The sequence below is a fragment of the Pinus tabuliformis genome, chromosome Q (assembly GCF_031772625.1).
Source record: "Pinus tabuliformis cultivar Carrire ecotype Pingquan chromosome Q, CPIR1, whole genome shotgun sequence".
Taxonomy (NCBI): Eukaryota; Viridiplantae; Streptophyta; class Pinopsida; order Pinales; family Pinaceae; genus Pinus; species Pinus tabuliformis.
Genome location: NC_142296.1, coordinates 1,191,252,421 through 1,191,276,555, shown reverse-complemented (window position 1 = coordinate 1,191,276,555; position 24,135 = coordinate 1,191,252,421).

Sequence of the window (24,135 nt, the reverse complement as noted above, 5' to 3'; positions counted from 1 at the left end):
GGCTTAGGCTATGTTGCAAAAGAAGAGTGGTCTTCTAGAGACAATTTATGGATATTGTGTTCCTTTTGCCATAAGAAAGGACACGAGGAGACAAGTTGTTGGGAGTTGCATCCAAAAATGGTTCTAGCTTGGTTCTTCAAGCTTAAGGAGGACTTACAATGCAAAACATCTCCAAAGAGAGATAATAAATCTAAAGAAGAAGAAAAAGTGGCATAAGATGTGACCATCCCTGAAGTAGCTTCAGAAGAAGAGAAAGTTAAAATAGAAGGTTCATTTACCTGGTTGGGTAAGAAATGGATAGACTATTTGTCTAGATGAAGTATGTAAGTTTCTGTTTTGCATTAGTTGCATATCCCCATAGTTGGGTAATTTGTAAAAGTGATGTTCATAAATAAATCACATAGATGCAACAATGTTTTCTTTAACCAATTACAATGTTATTTTGGCTTGTTGATAGTCAATTTGAATGGAAAAATTGGGAGTCAAGTTTATTCCATTTTGTAAAAAAAAGGCACTTTAAAATTGTTGTATGAGTTGTTGCAGCACATTTAGTATGTTCCAAATGTGTGTAGCACTCAAGTTATACAAGTATCACTATGTGAAGCTTGTTTGGGTTCATTTGGAAAAGTCTTTTAAGATCTTATCCTTGATAAGGATTTTGCAGATAAGAAATTCCAAGGTGCTCATCTTCTTGGAATTCTTCTTGGGAAGGATGTTGTTCTGGATGACCATAGTGACATGGGCAGGTGTTGTCTCATCGCTTATGGCTCTAAAGAACAAAGGTGAAGGAGAAGGAAGGATGGCCTGTAAGACACTTGCAATGCAAACAAAGTACATAGTAATTGTAGATTATTTAAACTTTTGGAGATCAAAAGTTTTTCAGTGGGGAAGAAGGATTAGGAGCTCAAAATTTGCCAAAAATTCAAAGTGTGAGAATATTGATAAGCTTACCTTCAGATCAAATATCTCGTCATTATGAATCCAACAGTGTGAACGACCCTCAAATCTGAGCTTGTATGCAGAAGTTAGAGCAAGTCAAAGTTCAGGGTTGACGGGATGATATGGGAAAGGTCCCAACAAATCAGGAGGTGCCACGTGGCAGGTTTCCATTGGCCACCGCAAATCAGAATCGGCTATCGGTGGAGAGATGGACGTTACCACTCGTTCAGAAACTAGGTCGTCGATCTAGAGGACCCGACGAGTTATAAATTACAACTCTTAAAACATATCGTGTCCGAGACTTATTGCAATCAGAACTCATCGCATTTCGCTATTGGTGATCATTGTTGGAAACATATCGCAAATCACAATCATTTTCTGGGATTTTTGTATGCAATAAATCACATTTCAACTGGGCTTTGCCAGGGGCCGATTCTTCAGTATTTGTCCACCTACCTTCTCGGACAAACTTTCTACACTAGCATCTTGCATAATAGTTGTAGAAAAACATGAATATTGTGGAGAAAATGGCGCTTTATCACCATTCTTATTACCTTCTGCCCTTGGAGAACATTCTCCTCTTGTAGGTCTACAACTTTCACCTTGAAATTTGGCATTCCTCTCTTCATAGAGGACTTTGACCATTTCTACCATGTTTAAGAAAGTCGTTCTAAAAGCCTTCACATCCTCTAACATTCTTGCAGGCTCTCCTCCTTGGAACATGATTTTCTTGAAGCTTCTACTACAATTTGAGGTAGAACTTGGTGGTAGAGATTGTAACAATATTGCTTTCATTTCCAAAACCTTCTCCTCAATGAGCTTCAAAACACATTCACTTGCAAACAAAAGTCAATTCTTCCTTACACAAAGAAAACCATAGCTCTGATACCAACTTGATCTGAATTGTGGTAGATTAGTAATGTTCTACTAATTCCCCTCATCAGAATAAAAAAATGTACTTGAAGTTTGACTCCAAAATAGAAAGTAAAAGCGTGAATGTACTTGATCTGAATTGTGGTAGATTAGTAATGTTGTGCTAATTCCCCTCATCAGAATAAAAAAATGTACTTGAAGTTTGACTCCAAAATAGCAAGTAAAAGCATGAATTTTATGTAATAGCAAGTAAATTCCTCTCTTCATAGAGGACTTTGACCATTTCTACCATGTTTAAGAAAGTCGTTCTAAAAGCCTTCACATCCTCTAACATTCTTGTAGGCTCTCCTCCTTGGAACATGATTTTCTTGAAGCTTCTACTACAATTTGAGGTAGAACTTGGTGGTAGAGATTGTAACAATATTGCTTTCATTTCCAAAACCTTCTCCTCAATGAGCTTCAAAACACATTCACTTGCAAACAAAAGTCAATTCTTCCTTACACAAAGAAAACCATAGCTCTGATACCAACTTGATCTGAATTGTGGTAGATTAGTAATGTTCTACTAATTCCCCTCATCAGAATAAAAAAATGTACTTGAAGTTTGACCCCAAAATAGCAAGTAAAAGCATGAATTTTATGTTTTTTTACTGAATGGAAGCATGCATAAAAAAAATAGTACACCAACCATTGATAAAGGAGTTCACCCTCCTAGGCTACATCTCCTTGGATCAACTCTAAAGGCATGACCCCTTCTCATTATGCTCAAAATTCTTCAATGGTAAAAAGTACATAAATGTGCTCACAAAATGAATGGCTAGTTTTTCCTTCAAGGAAACATTCTTCTGTAAAGAATTCTCACTCTCAACATATGACAACCTACAGTTATTCATGAAAAAATCAGTAAACTACGGGGTCTCAAATCAAGACCCCATACTCCAACTACCAAGAACATAAACAAGTACAAAAATCCACTTGAAGTACTTAAAAAGGTCACTTTCTCCATACACATGTAGAGCAAAGAAGAAATAAAGCTACAACACTACTGCAATGGTTGTGGCAGAAATCACATGGAGGTTGGAAGAGCCCTGCAAGGTCATCTCCACCTTCAAACTCCTGCATAAACTAAATCAACACTTTAGTTGACTGGGGCACCCATAAGATTCAATTTAGAGAAATCCTATCCATAAGTGTTTCTTTGATCATGAAACCTGTTCCAATGGGTTCAAAATGCCCAAAAATGGAAATCTAGTCTTTTTTTTTCGACTCATTTGGTCGCAAATTGCCCTTGTTATGACTTCTTCCAGTCTCTCCACAATTTTCTCCTCCAAATCTGGCTTACTACCAGTTAAATTCAATTTCCACAGTTAAAACTAGAAGTTCCACTGAAATCGGCAGTTCTTCCATCATTCCTACCTATCTCGCAGTTAAGGGTCAAGTGGTCACATGCGGAGTGGTGGTCCAGCAGTTAAGGCTATGGTTCTGCAACCCTATCAGATATCACAATCGCAATCGACGCTTGAACCTTCGGTGTATCAACCCATCTTGCGTTATACAATAACACAGACCCACCGAGATTATAAATCTCAATGCATAAAACATCACATCTGACAGCCCTATCGCAATCAGAACTTTACCTCATTGGATATCAAATTCCATACTCTGCGAATGAAGTGGACCCACCAGGGTTATAAAATACAATGTATAACAATATCGGGTCTGAAAGTCCCCCCATCGCAAATCATAACCATTTTTTGAATAGTTTTTTTGTAAAGTGAAGCCTATGGGTTCCCTGGTCAACTAGAATGTTGATTCATTTTATGCAGGAGTTTGAAGATGGAGATGACCTTGCAGGGGTCTTCTAGCCTACATGTGCTTTCTGCACCAGCCATTACAGTAGTGTTGTAGCTTTATTTCTTCTTTGTTCTATATGTGTATGGAGAAAGAGAGTTGTTTAAGTACTTCAAGTGGATTGTTATACTTGTTTATGCTCTTGGTAGTTGGAGTATGGGGTCTTTATTTGAGAGCCCTTAACTTGCTGATTGTTTCATGACTAACTATAGGTTTTCATATGTTTAGAGTGAGAATTCTTTACAGAAGAATGCTTCCTTGAAGGGGAAACTAGTCACTCTTCTTGTCAGCACATTTATGTAAGTCTCTTTACCATTAAATAATTTTGAGCATAATGAGAAGGGGTCATGCCTTTAGAGCTAAAGCAAGAAGATGTAGCCGAGGAGGGGTGAACTCCTTTATCAATGGCTAGCGTATTATTGTTTTGATGCATGCTTCCATTTAGTGTTTTGATTTCATGTTTTAAGTTTTCTTCATGAAACTAACTTAAGTAAAAACACATAAAATTCATTTTGTTACTTGATATTTGGATTCAAACCTCAAGCACATTTTTATATTATGATGAGGGGAATTAGCACAACATTACTAATATGCTCCAATCCATATCAAGTGGTCTGGTAGTTAAGGCTATGGTTCTGCAGCCCTATCGGATATTGCAATCTCAATCGGCACTTGAACCTTCAGCGTATGAACCCATCTTGCATTGTGTGATAACACAAACCAACTGGGATTATAAATCTCAATTCATAAAACATCGCATCCAATAGTCCTATCGCAATCTGCATGTTCTCTCGGCAGATATCAAATTTCATACTCTGCGATAGCAGCAAACCTGTCAGGGTTATAAAATACAACATATAACAATCTCGGGCCTGAAATTACTCCCATCACAAATCGCAATCGGCTATCAGTGGAGAGATGGACGTCAACACTGCTTCAGAAACTAGATTGTCGATCTAGCAGACCCGACGAGTTATAAATTAAAACTCTGAAAACATATCACATCTGGGACTTATCGCAATCGGAACTCATCATATTTTACTATCAACGATCACTATTGAAACCATATCTGAAATCAGAATCATTTTCTATGATTGCGATATGCGATAAATCACATCACAACTGGGCTTCATCGGTGGCCAATTTTAATCATTACGCGATATGCAATTGCGATCGCATCGCATCACAACCGGCTCTGCACCGAGGGATGATTCTTAAGTACTTGTCCACCTCCGATATGTGATTTTTGGGGGCCAATGGAAACCTGCCACTTGGCGCCTCCTGATTTGTCGGGGCATTTTCCATGTCATCCAATCAACCCTGAACTTTGACTTCCTCTAACTTCTACATACGAGCTTGCATTTGAGTGTAGTTCGCACCGTTGGATTCAGAATGACAAGATATTCGATATGAATCTAAGCTTATCAAGATTCTAATACTTTGAATTTTTGGCAAATTTTGAGCTCCTGATCAGCTGTGTATTTGAAACGTTTGAAGACAACACTACTCGATTAGTTTTTTGAAGCCGATTGTCAACTCTGTAGACTTGAGAGAGTTGAGAGTTGATGTGTGACCAGGAGATTGAAAATAAAGAACCACGATGACACTGGTTAGGTTGTCCCTTCGGTGTCTTGTTTTTTGAGATTTGTGGGTAGAACCAATGTATGATTATGGGAGGTCTATCCCTATTTGTAAATGTTGGTGTGAATACTAGTGCCAACCATATTGAGGAGTCATCTGTGGTCTGGATGTTGAGAACGGTGTGTGGATTGGAGAGCCCTTCTTATTCGTTGATTAAAGAAGCACATTTGACATGTCTGTGAGAAGACGACAGTCTACTATGGAGTAAAGCTGAGGGAGAGCTTCTCAATGGTGAGAGGAGACCTATGTTTTATGTGTGTTGTTTTTATGTGAATTGAGGGATCAAATCGTGGCTTTAGTTGTTGTTGTGATCTGAATTGGTGTGGCCACGTTGTGCTACCATAAAGTGGCCCTTTGAAGTCACCCGTCGCTGTGTGGAGTTGTTGTCAAAGTGGAGTTGAAGCTTGAGAACGTTGTGCCAAGCGTGAAGGTATGTGTGAATTTTCACCTTTGGTGAAGTCTGTATCTTTGATCATTGTTGATAGAGCACCCGATTATCCGTAAAGAGGAGTCTATGTCATGATTTGAAGCTCGACCGGAGGAGCACACCATCTCTGTTAGGTGGAGCCATATTGAGCGCTCTCAGGCTGCTGAATAAGAGATCTCATTCAAGAAAAGGTTGCATCATTATACTTTAGCAAAAAGGCAAAAACGAAAGCCTTGTTGTCAATTTTTTTATGTACTGTTGTAAGCCTCAGCTGAGACTGAGACCAAGAGGCACGTTAAATTTCAAGTCGTGATTGAGGGGAGGTGTTAGAGTATTAATCATGACATTGTTCGTGACTGTTCATGTGACAAAAAACACTATTCATATGATGACAAGTTTAGTATTAGTCGGTTAGGTAATTAATAGCTAGTGGAGATCATAGTTCATTCTTTGGCTCATGGATGTATAAATAATGGTGATAGGTACTGAAATAAACAAGCTCACTTTGTGAGGCTTCAAGTTCTAATAGGAATTAATAAGTAGACTTCAGTGATATCTAAAATTAAAATTTCATTATTTTTGTTGTGTTATGTCTCGTCCAAGCAATAAATATACATAAACTAATAGGTAGAATTCACATGTATAAATTAATAAGTAGACTTTAGGATTTAATGTAAGATACTTTTGCGTTTTATTCACATCAAATAATTCATAGTCAAATCTCTTTCCTTGAAATAAATACATTGACTATTTTGAACCAATGAGAAATGTGTAGACTTGTGTTGGTTTCTTCAAGGATTAGGTACGTTGTTTCTAGTAAGGGCGTGTTGTTTGATTCTAAGGGATTTGGATTCCGTGTTTCCTAGAATAAATCATATATACCAAATCTAGAGCATAGTATGCCCCAGTTTAACAAATTCGCTTTTTAAATATTTTTGTGGAATTGGGCAACTCAATCAGAAGGGTGTTTTTTAAAGTTTATGTTTTAAATATTTTGGTAGAATTGGAAAATTTTATTTAAAATGGTTAAGAATAATTTTCTAAGAGATTATTATTGGATATATTAGGATTATAGATTTCAAGAATATTCTGAATCGGAAATACAACAGTGAGGTTGGTAGGATTTTCCGATATCCCAAGAATTTATAATCTCATGCCTAGAAATTACAAGTTCAAATCTAGAGAGTGGTACAATATGTATACTTCGTGAATTTTAATAGTCAAATCCATGTATAGAGTCCCATAGGATATCATACACTATTTTGGTGTCTCACTAACATCTACGTCTTATATTCAAATGTAAATATTTTGGAAAACAAATTTTGAAAAGATTGTGATTTCTTATTATCAGTCCTTGCCAAGACGAGACTCTAGTAATAGATTTTTCCAGTTGAAAACACAATGTAACTTATAATGTTTAATTTTAAAAAATAAATATTTAATTTTCAATATATTAAAAAAAATAAAACATTTAATTATACCATACCTTAAAAGGTCTTATTGCAACCTTTGCACAATATAATGCCATGTGGATAACTGCCTCAGATATTTTATGTTATAATTTATGGATATAGTTGCAATATTCATGTATGGTTTTTAGATATTTGTGTAGTTGTTTTTTGTTCTTAAAGCTTGATAGGAAAACCATCCAAAAATAAATTCCTTGGAAAGAGTTTATTTACCATAATTTAACTAAGTCTTTGTATAAAAATATTGATAAGAATATGATGTAAATAAATATATTTACGAGTTATTTGCCATCATTATTTATGTTTTCCACACTCACATAGGAGTAAAATTGTAAATGTGTAGATTTACTAGTGATTACTATCCACCAAACATTTTTTCTCAAATCATAATTTCTAACTTGAGTGGGAGGGAGTAATTTTCGAAGAAATACTTGTTTAAAATGAGCTTTTAAATGGGAAAATAATTCAACATTGTGAAAATATTTAAACCCTTTAAATTTGGAAAACTACACAACTCAGACTTATTATTCCAACACATTCCTATTAACCAAACAAAATATTTAAAAATTGAATTTATGAACTAAGAAACCACATGATATTAGTAAAACCTAACCTTATTCTCGATCACAAAAGGTGTATAAAAACTGAAGAAAGGATTTTTGTAAACCACGGAAAGCCCAACACATCATTTTAGTTTTTAACAATTAATTTATTAAGGCACGTCCTTAGAGTGAGGTCCACATTTCATCCTTATTCAAGAATGATTTCAACTTTCATAATATGTTGTTATTCCTGTCTCTGCACACCACACATCTTCCTTCACTTCCATACAACTATTTATGTACAACTGGTCATTTTGGTATTCATTTGTTATTAATCGCTAACCGTTTTGCCTCTCGTCCATAATTATTAGTTGTTTTAATTAAGATGCTTAATATGAAGTGTGAAGCATCTACACTTATTTGAATCTCCACACAATGAGTCATACCTCGCATTGTTATCCTCCACATTGTTCATATGATTTGACATAAAAAACTATGCACCTAGATATATAAATGTTTTTTGGAACAACTGTGGGAGTGAAAATTTTTGTTTGAGCTCAACAAAGAACACATGAGATGATACTCGTTTTCCCATGAGAGTAACGTCTTGTCACATGTTTACACTAGTTGGTCAGTTACTTGGGTAGATATGGGAGGAGGGTGTTACAAGCACATTTTGTACTATTATCTCAAATAGAACCCAAAAGATTCAATGACGCAATATAAAATCAATTTTGGGTCATAGCAATGAATAAAGAATTAGATTGAATAGAGAAGAACAATACATGGGAGCTTGTGCCAAGGCCAAAGCAAAAAAACATTATTGGAACCAAGTGGGTGTCCAAGAACAAGATAGATGAAGAAGGTAAAGTTGTAAGGAGCAAATAAAGACTTGTGTGCAAATGTTATATTTAGGTAGAAGGTATTGATTTTTATGAAAATTTTGTACCTATAGCTAAATTATATGCTACAAGAATGTTTTTAGCCTTTAGATGCTACAATAAAATTAAGGTTTATCAAATGGATGTAAAATCATGCTTCTTGAATGGTGATCTAGAGGAGGAAGTTTATATAGAGTAGCTTGAAGGTTTCTTATTGGGGGATAATGAGAATCTAGTGTGCAGGTTGAAAAAGGCTCTTTATGGCTTGAAACAAGCTCCAAGAGAATGGTATGCAAATATAGACAAACATTTACAATAATAAGGCTTCGGAAAGGGATCCACAGACATCAATTTATATATCAAATTTGAAGGTGAATATCTTCTAATAATTTTTGTGTATGTAGATGATATTATTTTTCGAAGTGATTTGGAGAATATAGGCCAAAATTTTTCACAAGAAATGAAAAAAGAATTTGAGATTTCAATGTTGGGTGAGCTTAATTTCTTTCTTGGCTTGCAAGTTATTCAAGATGATAAAGGAGTTTTCATTTCTCAATCAAATTATCTTATAAAGAAATTAAAACAATTTGGCATTGAATATTGAAAACCCGTATGGTAACCCGTTGTAAATTAGGCAAAGATGTTGAATCACTAGATGTAAATTAGTCCATTTATCATTACATGATTAGAAAGTCATTGTATCTAACTACTTCTATACCTAATATTATGTAAGTTGTAGGATTAGTCTCAAGATTTCAAGGTAATGCCAAGGAGACTTATCTTAATGCTGTAAAGAGGATATTTAAGTACTTTCAAGGCACTCTTGACTATGGATTATGGTATACCAAATGTAAACATTTCAATTTGATTACTTTTGCTAATGTTGATTGGGTTGGTAGTATTGATTATAGGAAAAATACTTAAGAGAAACTCACTTTTTTGGATATTGATTGGTCTCTTGGGTTCAAGCAAGAAACAAAATTCTATCTCTTTGTCTAATGTTGAAATTGAATATATAGTAGCAACCACTTATTGCACACACAATTTATGCATGAATCAAACTCTTCAACACATGCATGTTGACTATAAAGAGCCACTTCGCATTATGGTAGACAACCCAAGTGCAAGAAGAATCTCAAAAAATTAGATTCTTCATTCCAATACTAATCACATACGAAGCACATACCAATCAAATATCATTTTATAAGAGAATAAGTGGTCAACAAATTTGGAAAGTTGGAATATATTGCTTCAAATGAACAAATTGCATATATCTTCACCAAGCCACTTCCAAGGGATCAATTTGAATATGTTAGAGAGAAAATGGGTGTTGTGCCTTTTCGAAGGCATTGAGGAGTTTTTGATGGAGTTAGTTGTTGTCATATGGATGCCACCAAGAGCACTTTCAACTACAAAATTTGGAGAATGGGTGGTGAATATTTATTTGCATTATTTTGAAGGAATTATGAATTGTTTGCTTACTTCTTCTTGCTTCTTTTCAAGATGGATTTCTTCTTTATGTATATTACTTCTTCAAGATGGTGCGGTCTCATATATATTCAGGGGGAGAATGCTCAACATATCATGGGGGGTATTTGTTGCACCTCTTCAGGGCGAGTACTTAATTTTTCCTATGTATCACATTGTTGTTATGTATTTTATCTTGCCATGTAAAACCCTTTGTCATTGATGTAAAGGGGGAGAGAGATTGAGTTATGTATGTGCTCAACTTCAAATTGTTGTATGTAAATGTCATATTTATTTTCCAGAAGCTATAAGTTGACATCATTTGCAAAGAGGGGGTTTGTTCGCATGTCTGTGTTTCCATTGATGTCAATTGTTGAAGTTATGTACTCATGAGTCTCTATGTATCATCTGGAGTGTGTTTTATACTTATTGAGAGTTTTCATGCTGATGTAAAACATTGTCATAGTCTCAGAATGTTTGTAGGAGAGGTGTCATGAGGGAATAAGGCCTCATGTGAAGCTGAGCTACATGATTTCTAGACGTATAGTTGATTATGTGTGTTGGAGTCTTGTTGAAGTGATGTAGTTGGTTTCCTAATGAGAATTTGGGCATGAAAGGATAGTTTATAGGTCATATCAATCCCCTAAAGTCTTGTTGCAAGATCGAGGACAAGAACCCTTGCTTTACCTTATGCTCTGCCCCAGTCATATGGATAAATGGTTATGGAAGCGACTGAAACTTCCCATTCATTGGTTTGATGTGTTGTGTGAGCGACTAGTCAGATTTTCTCAGTTTTTTCCATGCGACCGAAGAAAAACATGAAAAAATCTCGATATTTCATTCGCTCATTTGGAATTAAATTAATTTTTGTGAATTCTATTTTTGGAATTTTCTAGAAAATAGTCGAGACAAGTCGTGGGGCATATGGAAGGCGATCAAAGTTTAAATTATCAAAAGGCTAGTGGAATGAGTGGCTTGATTTGGTTAAAAAATCCAACTCAATGAACATGTTTTGGGTGAGCTCCATTACCTGAAGAATTAATTGATCTCAAAGATTACAAATATGTGGAGAAAGGTTCCTAATTTGGTTGGTTCTCTAGTATTGTGAGTGAGTGATTGTGTATGAAGTGAAAGTGCACAACTAGTGAGTTTTTTAGTGAGTTTAGAATTTCTAGAATTGAAGTTTGCTTCAGAGATTATTCTTCAGCAATGCTTCATATTTGTGAGTAGATATTGAAGATTCATTTGAAGAGTGTGTGTGGAGAGAATTGTTCTCTCATTTGGAGTGTGAAATTATGACTGCATGAGTGTGCTCATTTGTTTCTATTCTATTTATGCAGTTGTATTTTTCAGTTTTGAATCATATTTTCTTGTAGGAGAATTTTTTTACTTTGAGTGGTGGCTTCAAGCTAAGTGCATGTTGATTGTCTATTGTAGGAGTGGGTGCTGTAAGTTGGTTGTGGCTATAATTTATCATTTCAGTCAAGGGGTGGGTGCTTCATTGCTACTGGTGGCTAGCTGATGAAATGTAAATGAGAATATTTTAAAGAAGTAGATAATAAGAAGAAACAACAAACAATTTGGTGGATTTTTTCCCTAGAGGGGGGTTTTACCACCTAAAATACAAGTGTCTATATGTGATGTTTTGTTTTGTTTTTCATGTGCATGTAGTTGTTAAATTTGTTGAAGTGAATTTTTGAATAAGTTTTTAATTGATATATTTTTTTATAATTTTCTCATAACACTGACTCATCCCCCCTCCCCCCTCTTAGTATTACTTTTATCTAACATAAATAATTGTACATCATGAATTACTACCATAGATAATCACATAATGAGTTTAACTTCCTCATGATCAGTCAAAATTATACTAGAAGTGAATATAACCATTCCTTGTACCTCAACAATTTGAATTTTATACTCATTATCCTGGTGTTAAATGATGACATTATGCTTGTTGCAAGAAAAATAATGGATGAGATCAATATTTTAGAGCCTTTGATGGATAGGACCTTTTATATCAAGGATATAGGAGCAACAAAACAAATCTTGTGCATTAATATACACAAAAACAAAAAAATAATGGTAAGCTCAAGTTTTCAAAAAGGAAGTATATTGAAACCTATGAATATCAATTTTTCATCCCATTTTAATATTTCTTCATGTTTATGTTGTATTAGTGTCGAATAAAAGGATTATATGACTTATGTACCATATGAAAATGCAATAGGAAGGTTGTTCAATGCCACAATATGTACTAGAACAAATATTTCACATGCAATAGATGTTGTTAATAGTTGAATGGAAAAACTAGGAAGATAGAAGTGATTATTGCATTACCTTTAATGGTAGTATTGATTCTATATGTGGTTATGTTTATCCATATTTTATACATGTTTTGGACAAGAGGAGATCTACTTCAAGTTACTTAAATTTAAAATATTTAGGAAATAATTTCGTTATCCATTATAGGAGAAGAGTATATTGTGGTCTCACATGGTTAAAAAGAGGAAATTTCTTAGAATCACCTTTTGGCTAAGATTGGAGGAGCACAAAATATTGTAAGTGTGTTTTATGATTGTTAGAGTGTTATTCATTTGACTACAAATTCTTCTTATCTTAGCATGAGTAAGCACATTGATATTAAGTATCATTTTGTAAGATAGGTCATTGATTAAGGTTGATTAAAACTTAAAAAGGACGACATTCAAGAAAAATTTGCAAATATGTTTACAAAGCCAATGTTATTAGGTAATCAATGATGGTGTTTGGATCCTATTGGCTTATTGAAGAGGTGATTAATGGACTTGGTAAAGGTATCAACTAAACTTTTCTTAGGGTGAAGAATGTTAGAATGTGACAACATTTAGTTAAATAAAAATATAAAATGTAAATTTACTTAAGAAAAACAAAATTTAGGACTTGATAGAACTTCCTAGAGATATAAAAGTTGTTGGATCTAAATTGTTGCACAAATTGAAAAAAGATGTTGGAACCAATGTTGAAATGTGTAAATATAGAATAATTGCAAAAGGTTACTCTCAGATGGAAGATCTTTTTGGTAGTTGTTAAACTTGCATCTATTTTTAATATGTTGGAGCTAGTTTTTTGATTCATTTGGACATAGAGAAATTAGATGTTAAAACAACTTTCTTACATGAAAATTTAGATGAAGAGATACATGGAATACCCGTAATGCTTTTTTGCAAAATCAAGAGAATAAGTTAGTTCCTAAGTTGAAGAAATCAATGTACATCATCATGTAGTTCCATAGAGAATGGCAAAAGAAGTTTATTTTTGTAACAACCCTCGTGAAAATTCAATGTAATAAAAGTAAATAAAGGAAAAATAATAACCATGGATGATGAAACACTTATTCCAAGCTGAACATTGGGTAGAATCCTAGTGATGGGGATCACTTATGATTGTTTATGGCTAAGGAAATTGGCAAAGGCAATGGCTAAGGCTTTGGAAAAGAAAAATGGCATTTTTCGCACAATTATTTTTGAAAATAATGGAAATTAGGAGAAAAGGGAGGTGAAAGGTCACAGGTTGCATGTGAGGAGGAAAATGATGGAAAACAAAGAAAATAGAGGCCTCACCCATAAAAAGGCTTCTAAGGATCAGTTGGTAACCTTTTGTTAGTTCAGTTTTGGAGCTCTCTCATTATTATCTCTGTTAGGTACCTATACTACTAGTGTAACCCCTTATTGTTATTAGTACAACCCCCTTATTATATTTTTTTGCCCATGTAGTCCTAATATTGTTATTATTGTCCCCCATAGAAGCCCACTATTATTATTATTCTGCCTTTACGTTATTATTGTGATGTTGGCTCTGATTATATTATGACCCCTTAGACTCCTATATATAGAAAGGAGGTCTTGTCATTTGTATCATCCAACAATTGTTCATTTGTGTAATGTAAAGGAGGTTGCCCCCTCAGAGAGGATAAATTCTAAGGTGTTGATCTATCATTTCTATCTTTTTGTGAGCTCGTTTCATAACATTTGGTATTAGAGCTTTGGATTCTAAGGTTTTGCTGCTCCAAACAGGTCATCGTGGAATTTTCGCTATAACTTTTTTGATACGAAGTTTCAGAAGTTAAAAAAACCCATTTTAGAAGAGATAGGTCTAAACCTGGAGTCCGAATTTCAGAGCTTGTCTTGCTATATTTTCGTAGATATGATCTAAGGAAGTTCGGGTTTTTGTAAGCTCTAGAATTTCATCTAAAACAGGCCATCGTGGAAGTTTCGTTATAACTTGTTCGCTACGAAGTTTCAGAAGCTAAAAAAAAAACCCATTTGAGAAGAAAGTGGTCTAAACCTCAACCCAAATTCCAAACCTTGTCTCGCTAAATTTTTGGACATAAGATCTGAGCAAGTTAGAGTTTTTGAAGACTCCCGAATTACATCTTAAATAGGTGACCTTGGGAAAATCGTCACAACTTTCTCTCTGCACATCAGATTGAAATTTCGTAAGAAGTTACAGAAAGAGGACGGACTATAGTTTTTTGTGTATATTTTTTAGATCTGAAGGTCAAAATAGTTACATGTGGCTCTTCATACAAGTTCACTCTTCTGAAAAGGTATATAATCAGGTCATCTTGGGAGATTGTGCATAACTCTTTCTTGGAAAATCCAATATCCATCAGACTGGTAGCATTGGAAAGAGGACACAAATGGCTACTATAGGTCATGATTTCACAACTAGAAGATCCAAAATTACAGATGTATAGTTGTTTTGAGATCCGGTAAATTGGATACTACGGATGCAACAATATTTTGATGTACATGAGGTGCAACTGTTACAAAGTATTGCATCTCCATATTTAGAACCAGATCAATTTTTATGGTATAAAGGGCTTTGTTCTCGTAAAACACATGTTACGTGGTAAATTTTCACGAAGGAAATGATAGCACATTATGAGGATACAAAGAGAAACATCTTCTTTAGCCAATTGATAAATCTCAAACAAAAGTGTTCAATGGCAGAGCACATTGAGGACATTCAAAAATTGAATATAGGGGAAAATGTCATTCTAGAGAAGCAGAGGATTGATGTCTCCATAGAGACTTTAAAAGATAACATTCAACATGAGGTTTGTCTTTGGGAACTTGATTCATTGGAGAAGGCATTCAAGTTGGCAAGAAAAGTGGAAAGAAAAATTATGGCAACAAGGAATTCTACCCCTCACAACTATAAAGATGGAAGTGTTGTTTCTTCTAGCGTTCCACAACCTACAAGGTTTACACCACAACAATTGGAAGAAAAAAGAACAAAAGGACTTTGTTACAATTGTGATAATAAATACATTAAAGGTCATAAGTGTGCTAAGAAAAAATTATTTTAGATTGATTGTGAAGAGGAGGAAGAAAACGATCAAGAAACATCAAAACAAGAAGATATACACCAGGAACCAACCCCAGAGAAAGAAGAAATGAATCCGACCATATGTTGTAAAGCATTGGCAAGAATTAACACTCCTCAAACTCTCAAGATAGAAGGACATATCAGGAAGAAAAAGGTTCAAGAAGTGAAAGATCACATTGAGAAAGAAGAAATGAATCTGGCCATATCTTGTAATGCATTGGCTGGAATTACCAATCCTCAAACAATCAAGATAGAAGGACATATCGAGAAGAAAAATGTTCAAGAAGTGAAAGTTCACATCGAGCATCAAGAAATGAATCTAATCATATCTTTTAATGCATTGGAAGAAATTACCACTCCTCAAACTCTCAATATAGAAGGACATATCAGGAAGAAAAAGATTCAAGCAGTGAAAGATCACATCGAGCATCGACAACAAGTTCTCCAACTTTTAAATGATAACACCACTTTGGTGCAGAATCGAATGAAACAATAGGAAGATCAACATCGCAGTGAAAGAAGTTTTGATGTAGGTGATTGAGTATTTTTATGGCTACATCACAAGCAAGCTATTTATGAGGAGGAAACGTTGGCAATACTACATGTGCTTAAGAAATGGTGACCTTACCTAATGGGAAGATACTTGAAGGTAAAAATGGATCATGATAGTATTAAATACTTTTTAGAACAAAGATTATCCTTAGAAGAACAGAGAAATTGGGTCACAAATATGTTGGATTATGACTTTGAAATCATCTACAAAAAGGGAAGAAAAATGTTGTTGTAGATGCACTCTCAAGAAAGGATGAGGATGTGGAAGCATTGTTGTGTGATATTTTTATTATCTAACCAGATTAGATAAACGAAGCAAGAGATGAATGGAAGAAGGATGAAGAAGTGTGGCCACTTATTCAAAGGTTGTAGAAGATCCTAGTTCAAACAATATTTCCAGAACTTGACGAGGAAGGAAAAATAATATTGGAACCTGGAGCAGTCATAGAAACAAGAACCCGACAACTACGAAATCGATCAATTTTAGAGTATCTCATCAAGTGGAAGAACTTACCCGCTAAATATTCCACATGGGAGGACAAGAATTTTATACAAAAGAATCAAGAACTACTCAAGCGTTGAGGACAACACGTTTTGAAGGAGAGGGGCATGTTAGGTCCCTATACTACTAGTATAACCCATTATTGTTATTAGTACAACCCCCTTATTATATTGTTTTTCCCATGTAGTCCCCATATTGTTATTATTGTGCCCCATAGAAGCCCACTATTGTTATTATTGTGCCCCATAGAAGCCCACTATTGTTATTATTGTGCCCCTAAATTATTATTGTTATGTCGGCTCTGATATATTATGACCCCTTAGACTCCTATATATAGAAAGAAGGTCTTGTCATTTGTATCATCCAAGAATTTTTCATGTGTGTAATGTAAAGGAGGTTTCCCCCTCCAAGAGGCTGAATTCTAAGGCGTTGATCTATCTTTACTATCTTTTTGTGAGTTGGTTTCATACTTGGATTCTTGAAGAAAGAAGGCAAAGGAAGAGAAGGAAAGTGCAAGAAGGCATTGGGATCGACAACTACATCAGATTTTCTTCAAGGTACCAAGTTGCATGTATGTTTCCTTCACTAGTTTTGGCATGCATGGCACATGCATGTGGTTTCTTGGTTGTGATTTGTCATTGGCAAGGAGGATTGCCTAGCCTTGGAATTTAATGGATAGCCATGGTGATTATGGGTTTACTTTCATTATATGTGTTTTGTTAGTTCTCATGTTTACTTAGCTTGGGTTAAGTTATTAGTTCTTGGAAGCCCTCATTGGACAAACGCTCTGGAAGCCCTATAATAGCTTGGGTTGAGTTACTAGTCCTGGAAGCCTTGGTTGGACAAAAAATTTGGAAGCCCTTGGTGGGTTGACTTACTAGTCCTTGAAGCCTTGGTTGGACAAACAATCAGAAGCCTGATGGTCGCTGTGGGTTGAGTTACTAGTCTTTGAAGCCTTCATTGGAATAAACTCCCTTGAAGCCCTAGAAGGCTTGGATGGAGACCAATCTGGTGATGGTTTTTGATGTCTGATCATGAGGTTGAATCATTGTTTGATTGGTTGAGTTGGATGGGTTCTATAATCCCTAGATGGTTTTTTATTGATGTGTTCTATGAGATCCCACGATCATGCTTGGAATATGGTATGAGAGTGAATGGTTGAAGAGATATTTGGCTCAGCCATTCTACAGTCAGCTGGAAAGTGGAAGTCCCATCCTTGGTTTGGATTTTGTATCGTTAAGGAAAACTTATTTCTCCTTTTATTTCTATGACAGTACTTTCATGAGTATTTTTTGTTGTTATTATACTGATTGTGTATGTGTTTTATGACAGCAGCCATGTGTCCCTCTCATCATGTTCTTACTTGTAAATGAATGATTAATGTATCTATGAACTAATGGATGGAATGGTAGTTGATGACTCGAGGCATCAATGGTTCTTAGCAATTCTTAGCTAAGTATGAGACACCTATGCTAAAAATTGTTAATTACACCTGTAGATTACACATTTGAAATCTGTTTGATGAAATGCCCTTCATGGCTAGTAGGGGTCCATTCATGGTTTTAAAATCATTTCCATGTTATTTTACCGATCTGAAGAGATGGTTCAATTCTGGGCAGTGACTTGGGCTCTGGGCCTGAAAAAGTGGCCCAAATCCTGGAGTCACTAGCATAGCACTGATAGTTTTGGTCTCTGGTCACTGGCAGCCAAGCCTGTCAGAGCAAATTTAGGTTTTTGGTCATCCTCATGCCCATAGCATGGAAGTGACTAAGGCTGAAGTTGTCCAAAATTTTAGTGGGACCCCAATGTAAGTTTTCTAAAGTATTGGATTGGTTCCCGATGGTCCTCTAGTTGATGATTAATGTCTATATGGTGTGTTTCTGTCGGTTCCACTTCCTTTACATGACTTAGGAGGTCGAATCATATCATAGTGGCCTCTTGTTGCATGTTTACCCCGACTGGTGGATTGCTTGGGTAGATGTGGGAGGAGGGTGTTTTAGAGTGGTATCAGAGCATGGTTCACCCCTTGGACTGACGAGCTATGTGTTGGTCATGCATGCATGTCCGGCTGATGTGTGTCTCTCACACTTTCATTCCATGTGCTTGTTGCATTTGAATGATGTTTTTCATGCTTGTAGTGATGTCGTCATGTGAAGCTTGAGGTTGTTCTAGTGGAATGAAACGTTGTGAGTGTATGACTAGTTACATGGTGATTTATATTGCTTACATGTATTGTTGTAGTATGCTTGGTTACATTCTTTCTTGATTGGTTACATTCTTGTGTGCTTGGTTGCATGTACCATTCTTGTAGGTTTGATTTCAAGTATTGTTCATTCATGCTTGATCATACATGTTTATGCATATGTGTGGATGGTTATTCATCACTTATGCATGTTCATGGTTGCATTTGGTCAAGTGTATAGTGACGTAATGATGTTGGTTTTCATGCATGAGGTCGTGGCGTGTGTTGTTATTATGGTCATGCATTGATGACTGGACCCTAACTAGAATGATGGTTGCATGGTCATATGCTTATGCTTTATGTTTCTATATGCTATCATGATTATGTTATACATGTATCATGTTGATTTGATGATCTTGCAGACAAGGTATCGTCCCCAAGCTATACTAAGGTACATTGGTTTATTGTAATTTGGTTTAGCTGACATGATACACCTTGTAATAAGAAATATCAAATGGCTAGCAAGATGGTTGACTACAAAGACTCTCCCTATGAACCCAAAGAGTAGTATGGTGTTGGGAACTCTTATAATTTGATAGTTACAATGAGAAGATTAAAGGAAGAAATAAGGAGTTGTAAGGCAGCTAATGACAGAATCATGCAGGCACATGAGAAACAAGTAGAGGTAAATGCAGTAATACTTCAGAGTTTCTCAGATTTGCAGCGACAGGGACCACATCAGATCAACTATGAGAAGGAGTATAGAACTAATGGGGCAAATGGTATTTGGTCGCATGGTGGTCACATATCAGATAGAGATGACACAATTAGAGACATAATATTGTTTGACACTCCGAATAGGAGAGGTGATAGACATAGGTATTATTCTAGTTTTGATTCAGATAGGCATCACGATTGTCATCATTATCATCCTTACAGGAGGAGTGATAGGGTATATTTACCAGATGATTTTAATAAAGAAAAGCCACCAAAATTTTATGGAGAGATGAAGAAACCAAAGGATGCAGAGGCATGTTTGCTTGGCATAAGGAAATTCTTCAGGTTGCATGACTATTTAGAGATCATGAAGGCTAGAGTGGCTACCTTCAGTCTCAAAGGTAAAGCATACATTTGGTGGGAAGATGTGAAGAATGTCAGAAGTATTCATGAGGAGGATTTGACTTGGAGTGAGTTTGAGAGGCTATTCAAGAAGAAGTACTTGTTAGGGAGATACTTTGATGACAAAGCAAAAGAATTTTATGCACTAAAGATGAGTTCCATGATAGATGATGAGTACACTTACAAGTTCTTGGAGTTGTTGAGGTATGTCCTTTATCTCATAGAGGAAAATGCCAAGATTCAGAGGTTCATTAGTGAGTTATGGGTTGCATATAAATATAGAATTGAGTTCGATGATCCTAGATCATTTGAGGAGGCCATTCAAAAGCTAAGGAATTTCTATTAAAAATTGAAGTGCAAAACCGAGACTAATCCAGGTTGGAGAGGTAATGCAAAGAACAAAGGAAAATGGGATAAAATGAGAGAAAGGCCTTAGGATACATGTAATAAGGAGAATGGCGCACACCTAAGAGGTTCAATGCACCAGACAGAGTACATGGACACTGATATGAGGAACAAAATAAGGAGCTCGTGCGATGTCGAACTTGTGGAGGAGATCATCACAGGAGAGATTTTCCACTGTACTAGAGTGGTAGGATTAAGACATGCGAATGAGGCACAAATTGTTGGAGATGTTGGTTAGAGTATTCCATGTATCTATGCAACATTGGATAACAAACAAGTAGAGCATCAGGCATCGATCATTAAAATGGTCGGTAAGATTTTTGGTCAAGTTATTTCTATTTCGATTGACCCAAGATCTAATTATAGCTATATTAGTCCTAACTTGGTGGATAAGTTTGGTTTGAGTAGGGAATTGCATGAAGAGTCTTAGTTAGTACAGTTGGCTACAAGCACAAAGAAATGAGTTCATCATTGGGTATGAGCTTGTGCATTTGATTTGAATGGTATGCCTACCACAACACATTTGAATGTATTACCATTGGGTTCATACAACATGATGTTGGGCATGGACTGGTTGTATCTTCATAGAACCATGTTAGACTGCTACGATAAATCCATTGATTGTGTTGATGAAAATGGAGAAACAAGAGTCTTACAGGGTAAGAATAAATCTACATTAGTTAGGATGGTGACAACTATGCAATCAAAGCGTAGTCACAGGAAAGGGTGTAAGTTATTTAGAGTGCAAATTTCTAGTGGTAAGGGTAAGGAAGTTGAGGATATAGATGTGATGAGTAGGTACTAGTTTTACACTAGTTCATGGCTGTATTTCCTGAGGACATTACAGAGTTACCACCTCATAAGAAGGTATAATTTTCTATTGAGTTAGTGTTAGGGGTAGCTCGAGCTTCAAAAGCACCTTATAGGATGAGCACAACTGATTTGGTTGATTTAAAATTGCAGCTGAAGGAAATGTTGGACAAGGGATACATTAGGCTAAGTATATCACCATGGAGTGCACCAGTGTTGTTCATAAAAAAGAAAGATGGGAAACTCATATTATGCATTGATTACAGTCAATTGAACAAAGTGACTATCAAGAACAGGTACCATTTCTGAGGATTGATGACTTGTTCAATCAGCTTAAGGGAGCAATAGTGTTCTCGAAGATCGATTTAATATCTGGATATCGTCAAGTATGCATAAAAGAGGAGGACATTTACAAGACCGCATTCAAGACCAGGTATGGGTTTTATGAGTTTGTTGTTGTTCTATTTGGCTTAAATAATGCTCGAACTACATTCACGTGCTTGATGAATAGTGTGTTGCATCCATATTTGGATAAGTTTGTTAGTGTGTTCATTGATTATATAGTGGTATATTCTAAAAGCAAGGAAGAACATGTTGAGCATTTAGCAACAATGTTGAGGTTGTTGAGAGAGCATTAGTTGAATTCTAAGCTTAGAAAGTGTGGCTTCTTTCAGACTGAGGTACACTACTTGGGGCATGTTGTCTCCAAGGAGGAAATTGCAGTAGATCCAGAGAAGATAAGGGCCATCATGGAGTGGGTAGCTCCTAAGAATGTGGATGAGATGAGATCTTTCATGGGTTTGACAACCTATTATAGGAGGTTCGTTAGGAACTTCTCGCAAATTACTTATCCTATCACATCATTAAAAAGGAAAGCTAACAAGTTTGAATGGACTGAGGAGCGTGAGGCCAACTTTGAGAAACTCAAGCAGTTGTTGACACATACACCAGTGCTATAGATTGTATATCTGAACAAAGAATTTATATTATGCACAAATTCTTGTGACAAAGGACTTGGTGGATTCCTTATGCAGGATGGACAGGTGATATGCTATGAGTCCCAGAAACTAAACAAGCACGAACATAACTTCCCCACACATGATTTGGAGTTAGCACTGATCATACATGCATTGAAGATGTGGAGACATTATCTTCCTGGCAGAAGGTTTGTACTTATGAGTGATCACATTGGGTTGAGGTATTTGTTTGACCAATCAAATATGAACACCAAGCAGGCTAGATGGTTGGCCACGATCAACGATTTTCATTTCGAGATTAGGTACATCAAACGTAAAGAGAACAGGGTGGAAGATGCTCTCAGCAGAGGTAAATAACTCAACACCTATGAACTCCTATGGGATAGACTTATAGGATAGGATCTTGCAGGTAGTTCAGCAAGATTTCAGGTATACGGAGACAGGTACAGGTATATGTACATGTGCAGGTGCACAGGGTATTGGTTATTTTCTTACAAAAGATGGGATGGTCAGGTTCTGAGACATGATATATATACCGGATAACAGTGAGCTGAGGAAGGTGATCTTGAGGGAGTTTCATGCGAAACCTTATTCAAGTCAGCTAGGTTATCAAAACACATTAACCGCACTGAAGAGATTTTACTATTAGCCGAATCTGAATTGAGATGTAGCAGAATTCATGGCTAGATGTTTTGATTGTCAGTGAGTGAAAGCAGAATGTAAGAATCAAGGTGGACTACTACAGCAGATTGTGATTCTAGAGTGGAAATGGAAAGTTATTTCCATGGACTTCATCACAGGGTTCCCGAAGAAAGTAAGACAACATGATTTCAATATGGTTATTGTGGACAGGTTGATGAAGGTTGCACATTTCATTGTAGTGAAGTCTACATTTTCAGATAGCCATGTTGCATTGATATTCATCCAAGATGTGGTCAGATTGCACGGTGTTCTGAAGAAGATTGTGTCAGACAAGGATGCGAAGTTCACTTCCAAGTTTTGGAAGGAGTTATTTGCATGTTTGGGCACAGAGTTGGCCTTCAATATGGCTTATCATCCACAGATAGATGGATAGACAAAGAGACTCATCAGGATATTGGAGGACATGTTGAGGATGTATGTGATGCATCAACAACGAAAGTGGGAAGTGTACATTCCATTGGTAGAGTTTGCATACAATAATGGGTATCAATAATCTTTGAGAATGAGTCCTTTTGAGGCATTATATGGATGGAGTTGCAAAACTCCCATCAGTTGGAGTCATCGGGTTAATAGGGTATTGATTGGACCAGATATGTTGGCGGACATGGAACAAGAAATGCAGGTGATCAAGAAGAATTTAAAGGAAACATAGGATAGGAAAAAAATCTATGCAGATCAAAGAAGGTTGTTCAAGGAGTTCCAGGTTGGGGAACATGTGTACTTGCGCACCAAATCAAAGAAGGGATCCTTGCAGTTTAGATCATGTTTGAAGTTGACACCGAGATTTTATGGACCCTTTAGTATCGTTGAGAGGATTGGGCCAGTAGCCTATCAACCTGCACTGCCTCCAACAGTGAAAGTCCATGATGTTTTCCATGTATCTTTTCTTAATAAGTATGTTAAGGATGTTGGTCATGTGATTGACTGGTTTGTATTGCAGGTGGAACCAGATGGAGAATTCCAACTGGAGCCTCAATGTATATTACAGAAAAAGGTGCTCATGCTTCGGAACCGAGCAATCGAGAAAGTTAAGGTGCAGTAGAAGCACTTTGGTCCCAATGAAGCTACATGCAATATGGTGGATCAGATGCAGGCTATGTATTCTTCCTTGTTTGTCAGTTGAGGCAAAGCAATTTTGGCTTGGTGTTTTGGTATATGTTTTGATATATGTTTTGATGATGTTTGTTTATGTACGTATATATATGGATGTAAATACCACCACGAAATGTGTTATAAAGCTCCACTACTCAGTATGTTATTATGATGTCATGTTATTATGTTGTTATGTTGGTTTTATTTCAGTAGGGTGATCATTGTAAACACTACATCTAGGTAAGTTATAAAGCTCCATTAGAAATATATTTTTCTTACAGCAGTTTTGTGGTTATAGGTGTTGTTGAACATCAAGGATGGTGTTCCCTCA